This window comes from Ovis aries, chromosome 15, assembly GCF_016772045.2.
Source record: "Ovis aries strain OAR_USU_Benz2616 breed Rambouillet chromosome 15, ARS-UI_Ramb_v3.0, whole genome shotgun sequence".
NCBI lineage: Eukaryota > Metazoa > Chordata > Mammalia > Artiodactyla > Bovidae > Ovis > Ovis aries.
Window position 1 is genome coordinate 12,169,109 of NC_056068.1, and position 21,030 is coordinate 12,190,138.

The window sequence follows — 21,030 nt, forward strand, 5'->3', positions numbered from 1 at the left end:
GAGCTCAAAGTAAACACTGGGTACTCCAACACTTGAAGGTTGAAAATGAAAAGTACTGAGCAGAGAAACAGAGAAAGAATGACCAGATAGGTAGGGAGAAAACTCAGGAAAGTAATATGTTTAGGGAAGAATGTGGATCAACTGTATGAAATGCTGTTAACAGAAAAGTAATAGAATTACGAATTGATTGCAAAGTTTTATAATGTGGATATCTCTGAGGATCTTGTCAAGAACAGTTTTAGAGGAGCATAGTTGGTTAAAGCCTAATTTCAGTGTTTCAAAATGTTAGAGAAGAACATAGTAATAAAGGGTAGAGACAATACTTCAAGCAATTTCATTATGAAAGGGGGCAGAAAAGTGGATGGACAGTCATTGGAGAAAGATGTGGCATATAGAGAGAGGATTTGTGTTAAGATTGTAAAATTATGGCATATTCGATATTTGATTAACAGTTTTTCAGAGAGGAAAATTTTGTTCTCTATTCAGAAAGATAAGCTAAAAATACTCAATATGCTTAAGCAGCTTTCCCTCAGAACACCTTGACACTTTGATGTTGTGAATAAAATAATTATAAAAAATTCACATAACTTGTTTATAAATTTCAGTTCCTTATATTTTCAGTTTGAAATACTATATCTTGTTCATTTATTGCATGTGTTATTCTTAATAGAGGGCTTAGATCTCTTGTCTAGTAGGTGTTTTAACCTGTTCACCATGACTGGGGATATAAGAGTAATGTCTAATATCTAAGAAGGGGCTTCTTTGGTGGCTCAGATGACAAAGAGTCTGCCTGAAATGCAGGAGACCTGGGTTCAATCCCTGGATTGGGAAGATCCACTGGAGAAGGAAATGGCATCCCACTCCAGTATTCTTGCTTGGAAAATCCCATAAAGAGAGTTGACTGGCAGGCTATGGTTCATAGCATTGCAAAGAATCAGACATGCCTGAGCAACTAACACAACAACAAATATCAAAGAGGCTATAATAGAAAGTCAATATATTCTTTATTCATTTTTATTTAGTGAATTACAATTCACTAAATTACTCAGTGGAGTAATTCACATATTACTCTGAAGTTGTTTTGGCACTTGTCTCTCAGTCCCTCAGTTGTGTTTGACTCTTTGGAACCCCATGGACTGCAGCATGCCAGGCTTCCTTGTCCATCACCAACTCCTGGAGCTTCCTCAAACTCATGTCCATTGAGTTGGTAATGCTATCCAACCATCTCACCCTCTGTCATCCCCTTCTCTTCCTGTCTTCAGTCTTTCCCAGAATCAGGGTTTTTTCCAATAAGTTAACTCTTCACAGCAGGCAGCCAAAGTATTGGAGCATCTGCTTCAGCATCAATCTTTTCACTGAATATTCAGGGTTGATTTCCTTTAGGATTGACTAGTTTGGTCTCCTTGCTGTCCAAGGGACTCTCAAGAGTCTTCTCCAAGACTACAGTTTGAAGCCTTCCTAAGAGAACAATGCAAAAAAAAAAAAAAAAAAAAAAACAGGAAAACAATAGAATGGGAAAGACTAGAGATCTCTTCAGGAAGGTTAGAGATACCAAGGGAAATTTTCATGCAAAGATAGGCACAATGAAGGACAGAAACAGAAGCAGAAGGTATTTAGAAGAGGTGGCAAGAATACACAAAACTATACAAAAAAGATCTTAATGACCCGGGTAACCATGATGGTGTGTTCACTCACCTAAAGTCAGATATCCTGGAGTGTGGTAGTACTGTTCACTACTATCTTAATGACCTGGATAACCACAACAGTGTGATCACTCACCTAAAGTCAGACATCCTGGAGTGTGGAACTACTGTTCATTTAAAAGAGTGAGTGTCATGTTTGGGAAAGGACAGGAGCTGACAGTTCTCAAGATGAATGTCCTTCTTTTCTGTTCAGTGAGCAGGTGAGTAAATGAATGCAGACTCCAAACCTTACTCTTTGTGTTGCCATAAGCTATATAGTTTGCATCCCTCATATTTTCAGTTCTTAATCAAATATTGTTTGGGATTTCTGATCTTGTCATTTTCCACAGGAAATTATTTTTTAATTGTTTTGCTCCCCGCCCCCAAATTTAGGGTAGCTAGATTGTATGGGTGGGATCACTAAGTGAAAGAAATGTTTAGTTGCTCTGTTGTCTCTGACTCTGAGACCCCATGGACTGTGGCCCACCATTCTCCTCTGTCCATGGGGTTCTCTACACAAGAATACTGGAATGGGTTGCCATTTTCTTCTCCAGGAGATCTTCCCAACCCAGTGATCAAAACCAGGTTTCCTGCAATAAAGGCAGACTCTTGTCACTAAAGGGAAATAATTATTTTAAAAATATAGCAAATTTGGCTTGAATCATGTCAGCTGAACTTTCAGAAAGAAAATGTCCAAAATGTTGTGACTTAGTCACTTCACATTCAAAGATCACCCTTAAGAAATTACAGGCAGGTGTATCAATGTGTATCATACTTAGAGTCTCATTTACTTTGGATTTTCAAACTGATTTGGTTATTCCCTTTATTTCATTCAGATAGGCTATAGGCTCTTAGATGTCACAGAAAACAAAAAACAAAAAACAAAACTGAGAATCAATAACATGGATTACTGACAAGACAGAAATTTAGTTCTCAGTTTTTGTAAGCAAATTTTGAATGAGCAAGTTCAAAAAATGTGCCTTCTGTTTTTTTTTGTTTGTTTTTTAAGAAAATGATTGCTTTACAGAAGTCCAGGAAAAGTATGTTCTGTGGCTTACCTGGAATCTAGAAACTTAGGTACAATGATTATATTATACAAGCTATCCAGAAAATCCTATTTCCTTAAAATACTTAGAATCTTAAAAACATGTGTACTGTCATATATCAATTCTTTTTTAAGGATTAAACCTCTAGATATAATGCATAAGCAAATGTGCTTGAGATTATGAATCTTGCTCAGCAGCTTGAATAACTAAATTATGGCTAGTTACATAACGGAATAATATGCAACATTCCCAAATTATATTTCTAAGAATAATACTTATGAAAAGAAAATGAAGAAATAATAAGTTGAAAGTTGTATCCTGATTTTATAGTGAAATAAACTATCATAAAAATTACTATTTATCTTTGTAATGAGAATAGGCACATTTTCCTTTTGTTATATTTGGCTATATCTTTCAGTGTCTTACAAATAGGATATTTGTAAGCAGAAAATTAGAGAAAATGATGAAACATAAAAGGTATAATTATACATGTGAAACTCTAAGGTGGATATTTTAGTTAGAGCAAACTCATAAAATTTAAAAAGTAGTGAGTTTAGATAATTTGGGTTCACATATTCCTAATAGAAGGATTTTTTTTTTCAAATAAATAAATATCTTATGGTGTCCCCGAAAAGGATAAGAAAGATTACCAGGTACATAAAAACTTACAGTTGTGGATCTGCAATTTCTCCTCATAATCTTTTCCCCACACTCCCCACTTTATCCTCCTTCCTCACATTTGGAAAACTTTGTTATTTATAACTTGACATTTGTGGCTGAAGGGCTAGATAAATTTGCATAAATAACTTGAATATAGAGATGTCAAGATTACAACTTCTTTTTACCATCTGAGCCACCAGGGAAGAAAGACTAAAGCTTCTTTTCTTTGAATAGTTAGAACTGGGGGGAAGAACTAGTGTAGCACTGATGAATGAAAGATAATGGCACTCTTTGGATAAAAGAATCATTCTAGTAGTTTAAAGGAGGAGATCAGGAAAGGGAGGTGGAAAGAAAAGTAAAAGAGAACGGAAAAAAGAAAGAATAGGAGTCCTGATTTCAGAACTGAATTTAGTTAAGCTGTTAACGAAGATTATTCAGCCTATGTCAGTGAAGTAGTAGCAGTCTTTCTGAGAGCATACTTTTGCTCCAGAGAAGTGTTTGCTTGAGAGATAGAAGGGCCTTTTGCAGATCTGGAGATTCATGTGAGTGTTATACCTGGGGTAGTAGGGAACAAGTGATTTTGGATTATTCATGTGCTATATTCTAACATGGAGCATCAGGTCAATTAGAAAGTAAGTCAAGTTAGAGATGTTAGAATCTTAATAGAGGCCCAGAGATTCCAGTCTCAGTCCCTTGGAAACTCCAATATATCTGTAAGAAATCTTAATATTATGTAGAACAAAATTTAAAAACTTATGATTTGCATCATTGACTCAGTTACATATAAATTAATGTACATGAATATCACTATGCTTGACTAGTTAAACTATATAGCATTCTATTGGTAGGTAAGCCAGGAAAAAGGATGGACAGTGCCAGTGAAGCAAGAGAAAAAGAAGAGGGTGCTATCATGGAAGCAGTAGGAAGAGTGTCTAGAGATAAGAGTAGCCAATCATTTAAATGTTTCCTTTATCTTTTTTATTTAACTGAAATACTCATTGAATGCTTTAAAGTACACCATACACTGGATGAGGCACTGAAAAACACTCACTCTCTCTCTCTCACACACACACACAATTTTTATGCAAAGTTCAATCATTTTAAAACACACACACATATATATATATATATATATATATATATATATAGTGTTGAAATAGATGCTCAATAACATAAAAAACATAAAAAACATATATATATATATATAAAACTACATATATATATAGTGTTGAAATAGATGCTCAATAACAAATATTTTTTACTCAGAGTATGAAGACTTTTCCCGGAGAACTCATATTTACTGGTGACACAAACTTATATGTATTTGATTTTAAATGAAAATGAAAACAAACAAAAAAACAGTGTTGCAATTATCTAATAGGAAAAAGAACTAGAATTATCTGACCTTTTATTTGAGAAGAATCAGCAATGAAATGCAATTTTGACTTATGTATTAGTATTCTTGGAAAAGGCCATTGAAGTCATTAGATAAGAAACAATAGCTACAGATACTATTGTTGCTTTGAACTGTTTAAAAAGTTCTATTAAAAAGTTCCATTTTCTATTTCTGCTTGACACTTTTTATTAAATCAGAGGAAAATTCAAAAGTATTACACAGACATCTGTTCATGCTACACTTTCTGTGTGGTATCACATCAATTATATTTACATATATATTACAAATCTAATACATATATTTATACATATATACAAATATAAATACATATACACATAATATATTTACTGTAAAACTTGCTAATAATCATAGACTCTTACTGCATAGGATATTATTTTAAATTTGAGCAACCAAAAACATAATTTAAGATCAAATTTCCAGAAATATAATTCTAAGCAGGTTAAATTTAAGGCATGTCATTAGTATGCAGTTCAGTGCAGTTGTGTCCGACTCTTTGCAATCACACAGACTGCAGCATGCCAGGCTTCCCCATCCATCACCAACTCCCAGAGCTTGCTCAAACTCATGTCCATCGAGTCAGTGAAGCCATCCAATCATCTCATCCTCTGTCATCCCCTTCTCTTCCCACCTTCAATCTTTCCCAGCATCAGGGTCTATTCCGATGAGTCAGTCCTTTGCACCAGGTGGCCAAAGTATTGTATTAACCAATCATTATTATTAACAAAGCATATTATAGTAACTGTGAAAAATTATCTACTACTTCCTTATAAGAGCAAAACTTGTCAAAGACAATATCAAATTAATTCCTCTGGAAAGTACTAGATCAACCATCAGTTCAGGTCAGTTCAGTCGCTCAATCATGTCTGACACCATGAATTGCAGCAGGCCAGGCCTCCCTGAGTTCACTCAAACTCATGTCCATTGAGTCGGTGATGCCATCCAGCCATGTCATCATCTTTCGCCCCCTTCTCCTCCTGCCCCCAATCCCTCCCAGCATCAAAATCTTTTCCAATGAGTCAACTCTTCGCATGAGGTGGCCAAAGTATTGGAATATCAGCTTTAGCATCATTCCTTCCAATGAACACCCAGGACTGATCTCCTTTAGAATGGACTGGTTGGATCTCCTTGCAGTCCAACAGACTCTCAAGAGTCTTCTCCAACACCACAGTTCAAAAGCGTCTATTATTCAGCAATCAGCTTTCTTCACAGTCCAACTCACATCTCCATACACAACCACTGGAAAAACCATAGCCTTGGCCAGACAGACCTTTGTTAGCAAAGTAATGTCTCTGCTTTTGAATATGCTATCTAAGTTGGTCATAACTCTCCTTCCAAGGAGTAAGCATCATTTTTTGTTTGTTTGTTTTCAATTGGAGGCTAATTACTTTACAATATTTTATTTGTTTTGCCATACATGAACATGACTCTGCCATGGGTGTACACGTGTTCCCCCATCCTGAACCTTCCCTCCCACATCCCTCCCCTTACCATCCCTCTGGGTCATCCCAGTGCATCAGCCCCAAGCATCCTGTATCCTGGATCGAACCTGGACTGGCGATTCTTTTCTTGTATGATATTATACATATTTCCATGCCATTCTCCCAAATATTCCCACCCTATCCCTCTCCCAAAGAGTCCAAAATGGTGCTCTATACATCTGTGTCTCTTTTGCTGTCTCGCATACAGGGTTATCGTTACCATCTTTCTAAATTCCATATATATGTGTTAGTATACTGTATTGGTGTTTTTCTTTCTGGCTTACTTCACTCTGTATAATAGGCTCCAGTTTCATCCACCTCATTAGAACTGATTCATGTGTGTTCTTTTTAATGGCTAAGTAATACTCCATTGTGTACATGTACCACTGCTTTCTTATCCATTCATCTGATGATGGACATCTAGGTTGCTTCCAGTCCTGGCTATTATAAACAGTGCTGTGATGAACATTGGGGTTACATGTGTCTCTTTCAATTCTGATTTCCTCTGTGTGTATGCCCAGCAGTGGTATTCCTGGGTCATAAGGCAGTTCTATTTCCAGTTTTTAAAGGAATCTCCACACTGTTCTCCATAGTGCTGTACTAGTTTGCATTCCCACCAACAGTGTAAGAGGGTTCCCTTTTCTCCACACCTTCTCCAGCATTTATTGCTTGTAGAGCAATGCTTTTGGATCACAGACATTCTGACTGGTGTGAAATGGTACCTCACTGTGGTTTTGATTTACATTTCTCTGATAACGAGTAATGTTGAGCATCTTTTCATGTGTTTGTTAACCATCTGTATGTCTTCTTTGGAAAAATGTCAGTTTAGTTCTTTGGCCTATTTTTTGATTGGGTCCTTATTTTTCTGGAATTGAGCTGCAGGAGTTGCTTGTATATTTTTGAGATTAGTTATTTGTCAGTTGCTTCATTTGCTATTATTTTCTCCCATTGTGAAGGCTGTCTTTTCACCTTGCTTATAGTTTCCTTTGTTGTGCAGAAGCTTTTAAGTTTAATTAGCTTTTAATTTTAATTTATTTATATTTGCTTTTATTCCCAATATTCTGGGAGGTGGGTCATAGAGGATCCTGTTGTGATTTATGTCAGAGAGTGTTTTGCCTATGTTCTCCTTTAGGAATTTTATAGTTTCTGGTCTTACATTTAGATCTTTAATCCATTTTGAGTTTATTTTTGTGTACGGTGTTAGAAAGTGTTCTAGGTTCATTGGTTGACCAGTTTTCCCAACACCACTTGTTAAAGAGATTATCTTTTCTCCATTGTATATTCTTGCCTCCTTTGTCCAAGATAAGGTGTTCATAGGTGTGTGGATTTATCTCTGGGCTTTCCAGTTTGTTCCATTGATCTATATTTCTGTCTTTGTGCCAGTACCATACTGTCTTGATGACTGTGGCTTTATAGTAGAGCCTGAAGTCAGGCAGATTGATTCCTCCAGTTCCATTCTTCCTTCTAAAGATTGCTTTGGCTATTTGAGTTTTTTTTGTATTTCCATACAATTTGTGAAATTATTTGTTCTAGCTCTGTGAAATATACCATTGGTAGCTTGATAGGGATTGCATTGAATCTATAAATTGCTTTGGGTAGTACACTCATTTTCACTGTATTGATTCTTCCAATTTCATGGCTGCAATCACCATCTGCAGTGATTTTGGAGCCCCAAAAATTAAGTCTGACACTGTTTCCACTGTTTCCCCATCTATTTTCCATGAAGTGATGGGGCCAGATTCCACGATCTTAGTTTTCTGAATGTTGAGCTTTAAGCCAGCTTTTTCACTCTCCTCTTTTACTTTCATCGAAAAGCTTTTCAGTACCTCTTCACTTTCTGCCATAAGAGTGGTGTCATGGCTGGATGCGAATGTATTGATATGAACTAAACAAAACATTTTCCCTACCTCAGGTATTTACTTGAAGGGATTACTTTAGTATTTATACTTCCCATATTTAGCAGCCTGTTTTAAGGTTTTGTAGATCACATTCTACCTACTCTGCAAACGGGCCTGTGTTTTGGCATCCCATAGAGTTATGCACCACAGACTCCATCTACACATACACCAGTAGAGCTTAGCCCTCATTAGATACTCTTTTGTTTCATTTTATTTTTACTAGTGAATGAGTCTGCAAGTATGAAATTTAAGTATAAGGCAATAGTTGGGTGATTATGAAGAAAGAGATGATAATTTTGAAAATAAAGCTTGTGCACATTTCTGTCAATATTACCAAATATGTGTTCTGAAATTAACATTCAAACCTAGTACATGAGTATATACATATATACATTCAATAAATTAAGAGAAATTAATAGTCAAGCCTAAAGTAGGATCGTAAGACAGTAGAGGAAAGTTAAGAATCATGGAGATAACTCAACTAAGAGCATTTACTGTGATATAGATGAGTAAACATTTTAGTATCTTTAGTGATGAAATACATTTTAGAAATATGACTAAATGAAGAGAGTTGTTAAAAGTTAACAAACTGATTTGAAAAAATATATACATTATAAAATATAAACTGAAATCTAAATTTTAATAAATACTAATCAGTAAGTTAAACACAGTTAAATATAATATTTTTAATAATCTTTTTCCACAAACACACATACCAAAAAGTATGCTTATATATGCTGACCATTTGAAAGTTGGTTACTTTTTTTTCCTCATAAATAATTTAACAGGCATCTCTAAATTTAAAGATGCTTCCCTATATAATGATAACATTATATATGTTTATATATATGTATATACATATATAGCATGGATGTGTATGCATATGAATATATACTTCATATGTACATATACATAACCGATATGTCATAAATTTAAAGCCATATATATCACTTAAATTTCTAGTAAACTTTAACGCCTTAATTGTGTATGATTTTTTGCCATTGTCCGCAAAATATATCATTTATTGACATTTTTAAACAAAGAATCAATCCAAAATTTACGTATTGCTTTTTACCTCATGTGAAGAGTTGGAAATGACTCTGATGCTGGGCGGGATTGGGGGCAAGAGGAGAAGGGGAGGACAGAGGATCGATGGCTGGATGGCATCACTGACTCGATGGATGTGAGTCTGAGTGAACTCTGGGGGTTGGTGATGGACAGGGAGGCCTGGCGAGCTGCGATCATGGGGTCGCAAAGAGTCGGACATGACTTAGCGACTGGACTGAACTGAACTTTTTAGTTTACATGCTGCTTCACTTGCTTTTAAGGTAAATAGGTATTCTTATTTGTGTGGGGTTTGATACTGATTTTTACAAGTGTTCAAATAAGCTTTCTTGAAGAATCTCCCCTATTCTGGAGTTTTCTGTTTCTTCATGATGTAGTTTAAATTGTTCCTCTAAATTTTCTGTGAATTAGAAATTACTTTGAGCTAGAGATTTAATTCAATTTCAGGTTAAGCATTTTGGTAGCTTTATATTCAATGTTGTATACTTGATATAGAATCTTATCTAGAGGTATATAATGTCATTTTTTTCCCCATTGTATGATGAAAGCTGCAGCTTGATAATGTAGTTAAGGCAATATTTGTAGATCTTACCCCTGCAATTTTTTGTTTTTCCTTTTGTTATTACCAAACAATCAATGAGACAATATTGTGAATATGTTTCCCAATGATTTTCATCTAATTGCTTGTGAAAATAATGATAGAATCTGTCCAAGTTATTTGATTGCACAATTTTGATTTCTATTTTCCTTCAATATGCATTATATCTATTTGTTAACATCCTCTGTAAAGAGGAAATTTTCATATATATAATTTTATATAAACATGTTCATTAATACATTTTCTCTCTCTGTATATATATATATATATATATATATAATACAATATATGCAAATATAATACTATTTTATAATAATAGACACAGAATTATGCATAACTGTTATAATAAACACATAATTGCTTGGAAAATTCCAAAAAAAAATGAGGAGACTGCAGGCCCCTGTCCATGGCATCACAAAGAGTCAGGCATGACTTAGCACAACTACATATATATTTAATCTAGCAATTAAAGATATACAAGTTTTAATTTGTTAACATGAAGGAAAATGTGAAAATATGACTGCAAACAAGTTATAAGTTTGTTGTTCAGTTTGTTGATATGGCTCCCTAATCATAAGGCAATTTAATCATTTATATAGAGATAGAGATATAGAAAAGTTGTAGGAAAAGAAAAGTAAAAACTATTAAAACCTTGCATTTATATCACTCTCCCATTTAATATGTTAAATATGTATATATATATATATATATAAAATATCATCTTTGTTACACAACAAATGGTCACAAGAGAGACAAAAATTTCTGAACTTGGGAGAAAATCAAGGAGAATATTTAAAATTATAGATTATAATAAATACCCCTGTGATTTCACAAGGAGCATCTGAAATAAAATTCTATTTGTTCTGAAATAAAATGTTCTAGGAATTTAATCACAGGCTAGTTCATAGGGAAGAGAAAAAAGGTAGAAGGTGTAAGAGATGCAACCAGAAGAACTTACTTAGGGACTTGGAGTAATCTTTATCTCAGAAGGTAAATGACCACTAATCCAAGTGTGTTTGGAGAGCACAGAGATGACTCAGGCCCACTCCCACATGGTCTTTTGTTAGGGTATCTCAATGCAAAGAAATAGAGGAAAACAATAGAATGGGAAAGACTAGAGATCTCTTTTGGAGAAGGCAATGGCACCCTACTCCAGTACTCTTGCCTGGAAAATCCCATGGATGGAGGAGCCTGATGGGCTACAGTCCATGGGGTCGCTAAGAGTCGGACACGACTGAGAGACTTCACTTTACTTTTCACTCTCATGCATTGGAGAAGAAAATGGCAGCCCACTCCAGTGTTCTTGCCTTAAGAATCTGAGGGATGGGGGAGCCTGATGGACTGCCGTCTATGGTGTCACACAGAGTCGAACATGACTGAAGTCACTTAGCAGAAGCAGCAGAGATCTCTTTAGGAAAATTAGAGATATCAAAGGAAAATTTCATGCAAAGATGGGCTCGATAAAGGACAGAAATGGTATGGACCTAACAGAAGCAGAAGATATTAAGAAAAGGTGGCAAGAATACACAGAGGAACTGTACAAAAAAGATCTTCACAACCAAGATAATCACAATGGTGTGACCACTCACCTAGAGCCAGACATCCTGGAATGTGAAGTCAAGTGGGCCTTAGAAAGCATCACTATGAACAAAGCTAGTGGAGGTGATGGAATTCCAGTTGAGCTATTTCAAATCCTGAAAGATGATGTTGAGAAAGTGCTGCGCTCAATATGCAAGCGAATTTGGAAAACTCAGCTGTGGCCATAGGACTAGAAAAGGTCTGTTTTCATTCCAATCCCAAAGAAAGGCAATGTCAAGAATGCTCAATGCTCAAGTGCACAATTGCACTCATCTCACATGCAAGTAAAGTAATGCTCAAAATTCTCCAAGCTAGGTTTCAGCAATACATGAACCGTGAACTTCCTGATGTTCAAGCTGGTTTTAGAAAAGGCAGAGGAACCAGAGTTCAAATTGCCAACATCAGCTGGATCATGGAAAAAGTGAGAGAGTTCCAGAAAAACATCTATTTCTGCTTTATTGACTATGCCAAAGCCTTTGACTGTGTGGATCACAATAAACTGTGGAAAATTCTGAAAGAGATGGGAATACAGACCACCTGACCTGCCTCTTGAGAAATCTATATGCAGGTCAGGAAACAAGAATTAGAACTGGACATGGAACAACGGACTGGTTCCAAATAGGAAAAGGAGTAGCTCAAGGCTGTATATTGTCACCCTGCTTAATTAACTTCTATGCAGAGTCCATCATGAGAAACGCTGGGCTGGAAGAAGCGCAAGCTGGAATCAAGAATGTTGGGAGAAATATCAATAACCTCAGATATGCAGATGACACCACCCTTATGGCAAAAAGTGAAGAGGAACTAAAAATCCTCTTAATGAAAGTGAAAGAGGAGAGTGAAAAAGTTGGCTTAAAGCTCAACATTCAGAAAATGAAGATCATGGCATCTGATCCCATCACTTCATGGGAAATAGATGGGGAAACAGTTCAAACAGTGTCAGACTTTATTTTTTGGGGCTCCAAAATCACTGCAGATGGTGATTTTAGCCATGAAATTAAAAGACATTTACTCCTTGGAAGAAAAGTTATGACCAACCTAGATAGTATATTCAAAAGCAGAGATATTACTTGGCCAACAAAGGTCCATCTAGTCAAGGGTTTAGTTTTTCCAGTGGTCATGTATGGATCTGAGAGTTGGACTGTGCAGAAAGCTGAGCACTGAAGAATTGATGGTTTTGAGCTGTGGTGTTGGTGAAGACTCTTGAGAGTCCCATGAACTGCAAGGAGATCCAACCAGTCCATTCTGAAGGAGATCAGTCCTGGGTGTTCTTTGGAAGGAATGATGCTAAAGCTGAAACTCCAGTACTCTGGCCATCTCATGCAACGATTTGACTCATTGGAAAAGACTGATGCTGGGAGCTATTGGGGGCAGGGGGAAATGGGGACAATAGAGGATGAGATGGCTGAATGTCATCACCAACTCAATGGACGTGAGTCTGAGTGAACTCCGGGAGATGGTGATGGACAGGGAGGCCTGGCGTTCTGCGATTCATGGGGTCACAAAACGTTGGACACGACTGAGTGACTGAACTGAACTGAACTGATAGTTCTTAATAGTACTTCCCAGATGCCTGAGTCAGTAAAAATTCTGCAATGCGGGAGACACAGTGGGTAAGTGTTTGACCCCTGGTCCCCAAGAAAAGGAAATGGCAACTCTCTTCAGGATTCTTGCCTGGGAAATACCATGGACAAAAAAGCCTGGCAGATTACAGTCCATGCCATCCAAAGTGTCAAACACAATGGAGTGCGCATACACACACACACACACACACACACACTTTGTAATACTCACAAACTTTTATGAGGTCTCAAATACCCCTGAAAAGCTGATGCCTCCTTTTTAAGATAACTTATGTAAAAACTGGTCTCAAAATAAAATCCCTAAAATGAGTTGTGGCATTGCCGAGAGTTAGATGTTTGGCAGGACTGTGGCTTTCAATAACTGTTCCAAGACAGAGACAAGTTCTGGGCACTGGGCTGCCTCTTCCTTGAGGAAACAGAGGACTAGGAAATATAGCATTTTTGGAATCCAGCTATTGAGGCTGTTCGTAAGGAAAATATTCTGGAACCATATGAAAAGTAGAGAGAAGCTAACAAAATTGAGAACTAGCAAAAGGCCTGGGCCAAAATGCCTTGGTTTGTGGGAATATTGAAACTCAGTGGGTAAGCAGGTGGCATCCTAGAGTGCTTTAGAACATCTTATGTCACTACAGAATACACAACTAGTGCTATGCAGGTGCCCCAAAGAGGCTAACCTGCTAAGAGTTTTGTTTTCTTTTTTGCAAGCCAATTAAGTATAATCAAAGACAACAGAAGTTGTAAGTCCTAATTTTTTTTTTAATCTAGGAAAGACCTTAAGCCACAATTACTTTAGCTTCATAAATACACATGTGCATAGAATTCAAGTAAGTTTCCTCAAAGTCACACAATTAGGTCATGATAGAGAAAAGATTTCGACCCAGGACAATCTTCTGTGTTATATATATGTATATTTAAAATTTGCCAGTATCTGCATCTTTTGGTCTTTCATAAGATTTCCCTATAAAGAAATAGCTAATTAACTATATGTTGAGCTATACTAGCATATCAATAGATCAATATGAATCAGGAATTTGGCGCTAGTAGTAAAGAACAGAAGCTACCTATCATTAAAATTTGACTTAATAAATTCACTTTGGCTATCAACTTCATTTCCCCTGTGTGATATGCCTTGTGACAGAAATATTTCTCAACTCCTCATGTTATTCCTACTCATTTCTATTTTAGTAATTAGAATTTTACAAAAATCATGAGCCTTAAAAATTCATTTTAATATACATAATTCTTAGACCATTAACTAAAAGAAAAGTTTTAAATTTTGTGCTAAGGATATGAAGAACTGACTAGTTTGAAAAAAAAAAAAAACCCTGATGCTGGGAAAAATTGAGGGCAGGACTAGAAGGGGATGACAGAGGATCAGATTGTTGGATGACATCACTGACTCAATGAACATGGATTTGGGTGGACTCCGGGAGTTGGTGATGGACAGGGAGGCCTGGCGTGCTGCAGTCCATGGGGTCACAAAGAGTCAGACACAACTGAGGGACTGAACTGAATTGAAGAGTGTTAAGATAGTGTTCTGTGTTAGGTGATTTAGCAAGAGAGGAGGAAACAGTAAAACTGAGCCAGAATGCCAGACATGCTATCTATGGTAGTTTAGCTGGATCACCATCAAAGGGAAATCACCTACCCATAAAATCACCTGGTGAAGGAAAACTGACTCTCCTTGCTCTTGAATACATCTCTAATAAGAATAATATTAAAAGGGACTGTATTTCCTTACACTAGACATAGGAGAAGACTGGTTGGGGAGAGAGATGTTACTACATTGTGTAGCTATGTTGGAGCAGCTTACCTGGATCTTACTGCACTTACAAAAGAGATTGTGTGTGTGTGTGTGTGTGTGTGTGTGTGTGTGTGTGTGTGTGTGTCGGAGAAGGCAATGGCACCCCACTCCAGTACTCTTACCTGGAAAATCCCATGGATGGAGGAGCCTGGTAGGCTGCAGTCCATGGGGTCACTAAGAGTCAGACACGACTGAGCGACTTCACTTTCACATTTCACTTTCATGCATTGGAGAAGGAAATAGCAACCCACTCTAGTGTTCTTGCCTGGAGAATCCCAGGGATGGGGGAGCCCGGTGGACTGCCGTTTATGGGGTCACACAGATTGGGACATGACTGAAGTGACTTTGCAGCAGCAGCAGCAGCAGCAGTGTGTATGTATGTGTGTGTGTGTGTGTGTGTGTGTGCATGTATATTCACGTGTGTACATATGTGTATGTGCACACTCTTCTCCATATTCCATAGCTTTTTTTTATGTCAGGTTACATTTCAGATATATCATAACTTCAATGAGAATAATCTCGACTTGTTTTCACATTAACAAGTATGTGAAAGTGTCCCATTGCAGGTCATAGACTATTTGTGCCAAAATATTAAATTCATTTCAACTTTTTAAACATTTATCTCTTTAAATTGTCCCTCAGTTTTAAAAAAAGGAGACCTTTCTCTTTTTTAGAATTGAATACTAGATATAATTCTATCTGTTGAACTCTGCTATGTTGTAAAACACATATTACGTTGGTTATGTTGATACACAAGTTAAAATAATAGAGTGAATAATGCACAAATATGTTTAAAATAGAAAATGACATTTATTTTTGATAGAGTTTAAAACATGCCTTCAATCTTGACTGTAACTGATCATTCAAAAGTAGGGAAGCTGTTTGAGTTTAAAGTCTCTGACTTGATTAATCCAAGAGTGCCCAGGCATATGTTAAGCCATTTATAACTTATAAATTAAAATTACCAATTCTACACAAGATATTAACAGCTACTTCTAATTATACTGAAATATTTAGAGTGATGAAACATTCTGATTTTCCTGGGATAATGGGTTTTCCTGATGTGAGACTTTCAATGTTATTAAAAAACTTACATAGTCATAGACAATTGGGACAGTTGTTCATCTTGTGTTACTGAACATTATTAAGTCATTGAGTCATTGCCAAAAATAAAATATAAAACATGATATGATTAATTTTATCTGTTATTCCTATGAAATATTTATTTGTAAATTTAGATTAATGGATCTGATTCTGTTCTTTAATTCTCTGCATGACTTCTAAATAACATTGAAAGCACTGTTATAATTGCTATTGACCACCTTTATACTAAGTGTTTACAACTTTAAGTCACACATTCATGTTTGAAGAGAAGCTCAGAATTATTCTCCTAGTAAATTTCTAGGGAATATAAATAAATATCAGTAATCTCTCCCATTTTATAAAAATAGTAAATAAACTAACCTGAAATGTCAAAGTCTATTTATAATAGGGCCTGGATTTCAGTGAAAATTTGGTACACACATCCAATCTCTGTGAAATACATACTGAATAATCCTGAATAAAACAAATACACTATTGTGGATACCACCTCCAGATGCTAACATCTGATTACAATGTGGCATCTGGACTCCTTCAATCTCTATATGGAAGCTCACTATATTTAACTTTGGCATTCCCACATCGAATGTTTTGTGAAACTGCTGTCAGATTAACATACCTGCATTAGTTCAAAGTTCTGTAAAGTTAGCCGAAGATCAGTAAAATCTCTTTCTGATTTCTGAAGTCTAAAATCCTTAAACTATTGTTTAAAACACTCACTGCTATTATCTGAACCCAACTTTATATTTCTCTATTTATGTTACAAACATTTCACAAGTCTATATTCTCTCACAAAGTAGAGTCCTAGTTACAACACTTAACTGTCATTCTTCATAACTTTTAGACTTGTCCATATCACTCTATAGTCACAGTGCCCTAACTCTCCCATATGTGCATGTCTGAATCCTAACTGACTGTCAAGGGAAAATGTCACCTTCATCAAGTATTCTTGAATATGCTAAGTCGCTTCAGTGGCTGGCTCTTTGCAACCCTATAGACTGTAGCCCACCAGGCTCCTCTGTGCATGGGATTCTCCAGGCAATAATACTGGAGTGGGTCATCATTTCCTCCTCCAGAGAATCTTCTAAATCCAGGGATTGAACCCACGTCTCTTACATCTCCTGCATTGACAGGCATGTCTTTACCACTAGCGTCACTAGGGGCTTACTTCTACCTTAATGTCCACACTCCTGAATGTGAACCCCCATATCAGAGAAATGGCTGCACATGTTTCTATTCTGGCATGTCTCTCTTTAAAGCTCTGATGATAAAGCATTAACTGTTGTGTCCTCCAGGATTTCTTTATGGACATTTTTGCTTCTTAGAAATCTCTAATGTTGATCTCCTTCCCTTGTCTTTACTTATAGGGTACCATCCAAAATTTTAATATTGAGGAATATTTAAGGTTTCATTGCTTTAGAAATGCCTTATATAGAAGTGTGTCAAAGAAGTACAAACCAAATGTCAGAATATTTAGGCTCTATACCCAAGTTAAGGATTCCCAGGTGGTGCAGTGGTAAAGAATCTACTTATCATGCAGGAGACACAAGAGACGTGGCTTTGGTCCTCTGGGCCAGGAAGATCCCCTGGAATGGGAAATGGCTACCCAATCCAGTATTCTTGCTTGAAAACTCCATGGAGAGAAGAGCCTGGGGGGCTACAATCCATGGATTGAAAAGAATTGGGCATGACTGAGCATATGCATACACATACATACATACACATACACACCCAAGCTAAACAATTTTTCAAGAAAATTAGAGATACAAAGTGAATATTCCATGAAAAGATGAGCAGAAATGGTATGGACCCAACAGAAGCAGAAGGTATTAAGAAGAGGTGGCAAGAAAACACAGATGAACTGTACAAAAGAGGTCTTAGTGGATTACCACAGTGGTGTGGTCACTTACTTAGAGCCAGACATCCTAGAGTGTGAAGTCAAGGGGGTCTTAGGAAGAATTATTATTATCAAAGCTAGTGGAGATGATGGAATTCCAACTGAGTTATTTTGAATCCTAAAAGTTGATGCTGTTAAAGTGCTGCACTCAATAATGCTAGCAAATTTTGAAAACTCAGCAGTTGCCACATGACAGGAAAAAGTCCATTTTCACTCCAATCCCAAGGAAAGGCTATGCCAAAGAATGCTCAAATTACCATTTCACATACTAGCAAGATTATGTTCAAAATCATTCCAGCTGGGCTTCAGTAATACTTGAATTGAGACCTTCAAGATGTTCAAGTTGGATTTAGAAAAGGTAGAGGACCGAGGGTGAAATTGCCAGTCTTCACTGGATCATGGAAAAATCAAGGGAATTCCAGAAAAGACACCTGCTTCATTGACTACACTAAAGCCCTTGACTGTTTGGATCAAACATACTGTGGAAAATTCTCAAAAACATAAAAATACCAGACAACTTTACCTGGCTCCTGAGAAACCTGTATGCATGTCAAGAAGCAACAGTTAGAAATGGACATGGAACAACTAACTGGTTCAAAATTGGAAAAGGTGTATGTCAAGTCTGTATATTGTCACAATGCTTATTTAATGTCTATGCAAAATACATCATGTGACATGTGAAATGCCAGGCTGGACGAATCACAAGCTGGAATCAAGACCACTGGGAGAAATATCAACCACCTAAAGGTGGAAAGCAAAGAGGAACTAAGAGCCTCATGATGAAAATGAAAGAGGAGAGTGAAAAAGCTGGCTTAAAACTCAACACTCAAAAAACTAAGGTCATGGCATGCAGCCCCATTACTTAATGGCAAATAGATGGAAAAATAATGAAAACAGTGACAGATTTTATTTCTCAGGCTCCAAAATCACTGAGCACAGAGACTGCAGCCATGAAATTAAAAAAACACTTGCTCCTTGGAAGAAAAGCTATGACAAACCTAGACAGCATATTAAAAAGTATAGACATCACTTTGTTGACAAAGGTCCATCTAGTCAGATCTATGGTTTTTCCAGTAGTGATGTACAGATGTTAAGAGCCGGATCATAAAGAAGGCTGAGTGCCAAAGAATTGATGCTTTCAAGCTGTGGTGTTTGAGGAGACTCTTGAAAGTCCTTAGACAGCAAGAGTTCAAACCAGACAGACCTAAAGGAAATTGGTCTTGAATATTCATTGGAAGAACTGATGCTGAAGCTGAAACTCCAATACTTTGGTTACCTTGGAAAAAGATCCTGATGTTTCAGGACAGGAGGAGAATGGGTAGGACAGAGGATGAGATGGTTAGATGGCATTACCATCTCAATGGACATGAATTTGAGCAAACTCTGGGAGATAGGGAACATCAGAGAAGCCTGGCATGCTTCAGTCCATGGGGTTGTAAGAGTTGGACAGGATTGAACCACTAAACAAAAACATAAATATGATATTTGGCAAATTATTCAGTAATCTATGAGCCACCAATTTCTTATTTGTTAAATGAGTTTCATTAATGCATCCCTTGATTTTTGAGAGAAAATATCTGTACATATTAACACCTTGTACATTGCAAGTTGCCCTACAAATTAAAGCCTGAAAGGGACATGACTTTGATTTTATAGTTTTAGTTAATTTGTTAAATAAAGATATAGTAAACAGAATACTTGACTGAATGGGAGAGGAAGAAAGACTCTAGAGATGAGGAAATATAATTTGTTGTGTTGCTCAAATACTACCATAAAGTTAGCTTTTACTCTTTGAAAGTAGAGATGATTGAATAATAAGCAATTATTTCCCAATGTGGGGGGGATAACAAATAATAGTAGGAATTAGACATCTGTTCCTAAGTACTTAAACATTGAAATTCTTCTACTAAAGCAGCTAGCTTCAAAGAAGAGTCAATACTACCACCCAACTCTCAATTAGACAAAACTTTTCTCCTCTGTAGCAATGACCATCCTTCCAGCTGTATATTGCCCTATTCTCTGGCTCAGAGCCCTCAATAAATCTGTTTCTAATTATCCATTCTTCTCCCATTAATCCTTATCAAACTCACAGCCAGTTTATCTATTGTCTTAAAAATTGTAATGACATATTAATAAAGAAAATACAGATAAAAGACTGAGAACTTTTATGGTTATCCTCAGGTAATATAAATTGACAAGCTAAATGTCTGAGATAATTCAAATGTCTCTCTTGTTAGTAACAATTGTTGTAATTCAGATCCCTAGTTTGAACTTTTGTTCTACCTAGGAAGAAAAGGACTTTACTAAGGAAATATGAAGTTCACCGTATAGTTTGGTAACCATTTGATATTTAGCTTAAGTTAAGCCATGTTTTTTACTAATATTCTAACTTATGAAAGAATTGACTGAACTTGACATTAATAAAAAGTTGAAATATCCATGGAAAAAGTCTAAGCAAACATTTCTCATTTTATAATGCCCATTAATGGCCTATAATCAAAATACAAACAGCTGAGTAGGAAGTTATTAGCTTGTTTGCTTGAGATCTAAACAAAGGATAATGCAATTTCTAGGTTTTCTTCCCTAGCGTAGATATTAGCAAGGCACATTTTTTTTTTTTCATCAAAACCAATCTCTGAAGACAGTCAGTCTGACCAAAGAACATTAAAATGATTTCTTTTCAATAATAAGGGCTTTATTGCATGCATTATATTAAATACTCTTTAAGTTCTTTTATTCAATTTGCCTGAGAAAAGTTCTGTAGTATTAAATCACTACCATACATTTCTCAAGAAACTAGAAACTTCCTGAGCAATGTAAAACAGTAGATGAAGAAATGTAAGACATATTTAGGAGTTAGGGTTTCTCTAAGCCTTTGCTTAACAAAACAAACTGCTGTGTCAGGTGCATTGCTATTCTTTAGGAATGCTCATCACAAGCATTTTATGTTATCAGAGGATTTTTTTCTTTCTCATGGTATTAGTCAGTGAAATTCCATTATCTGAGACTATAAATTTTGATATAGCAATAATTTTCCTGTTTCTTTTTTCATCTGAACTTTCTTATATGAAGCAAAGTCATTCAGTCGTGTCCAATTCTTTGCGACCCCGTGGACTGTAGCCAACCAGGAATCCGTCCATGGGATTCTCCAGGCAAGAGTACTGGAGTGGGTTGCCATTTCCTTCTCCAGGGGATCTTCCCGACCCAGGGATCGAACCCAGGTCTC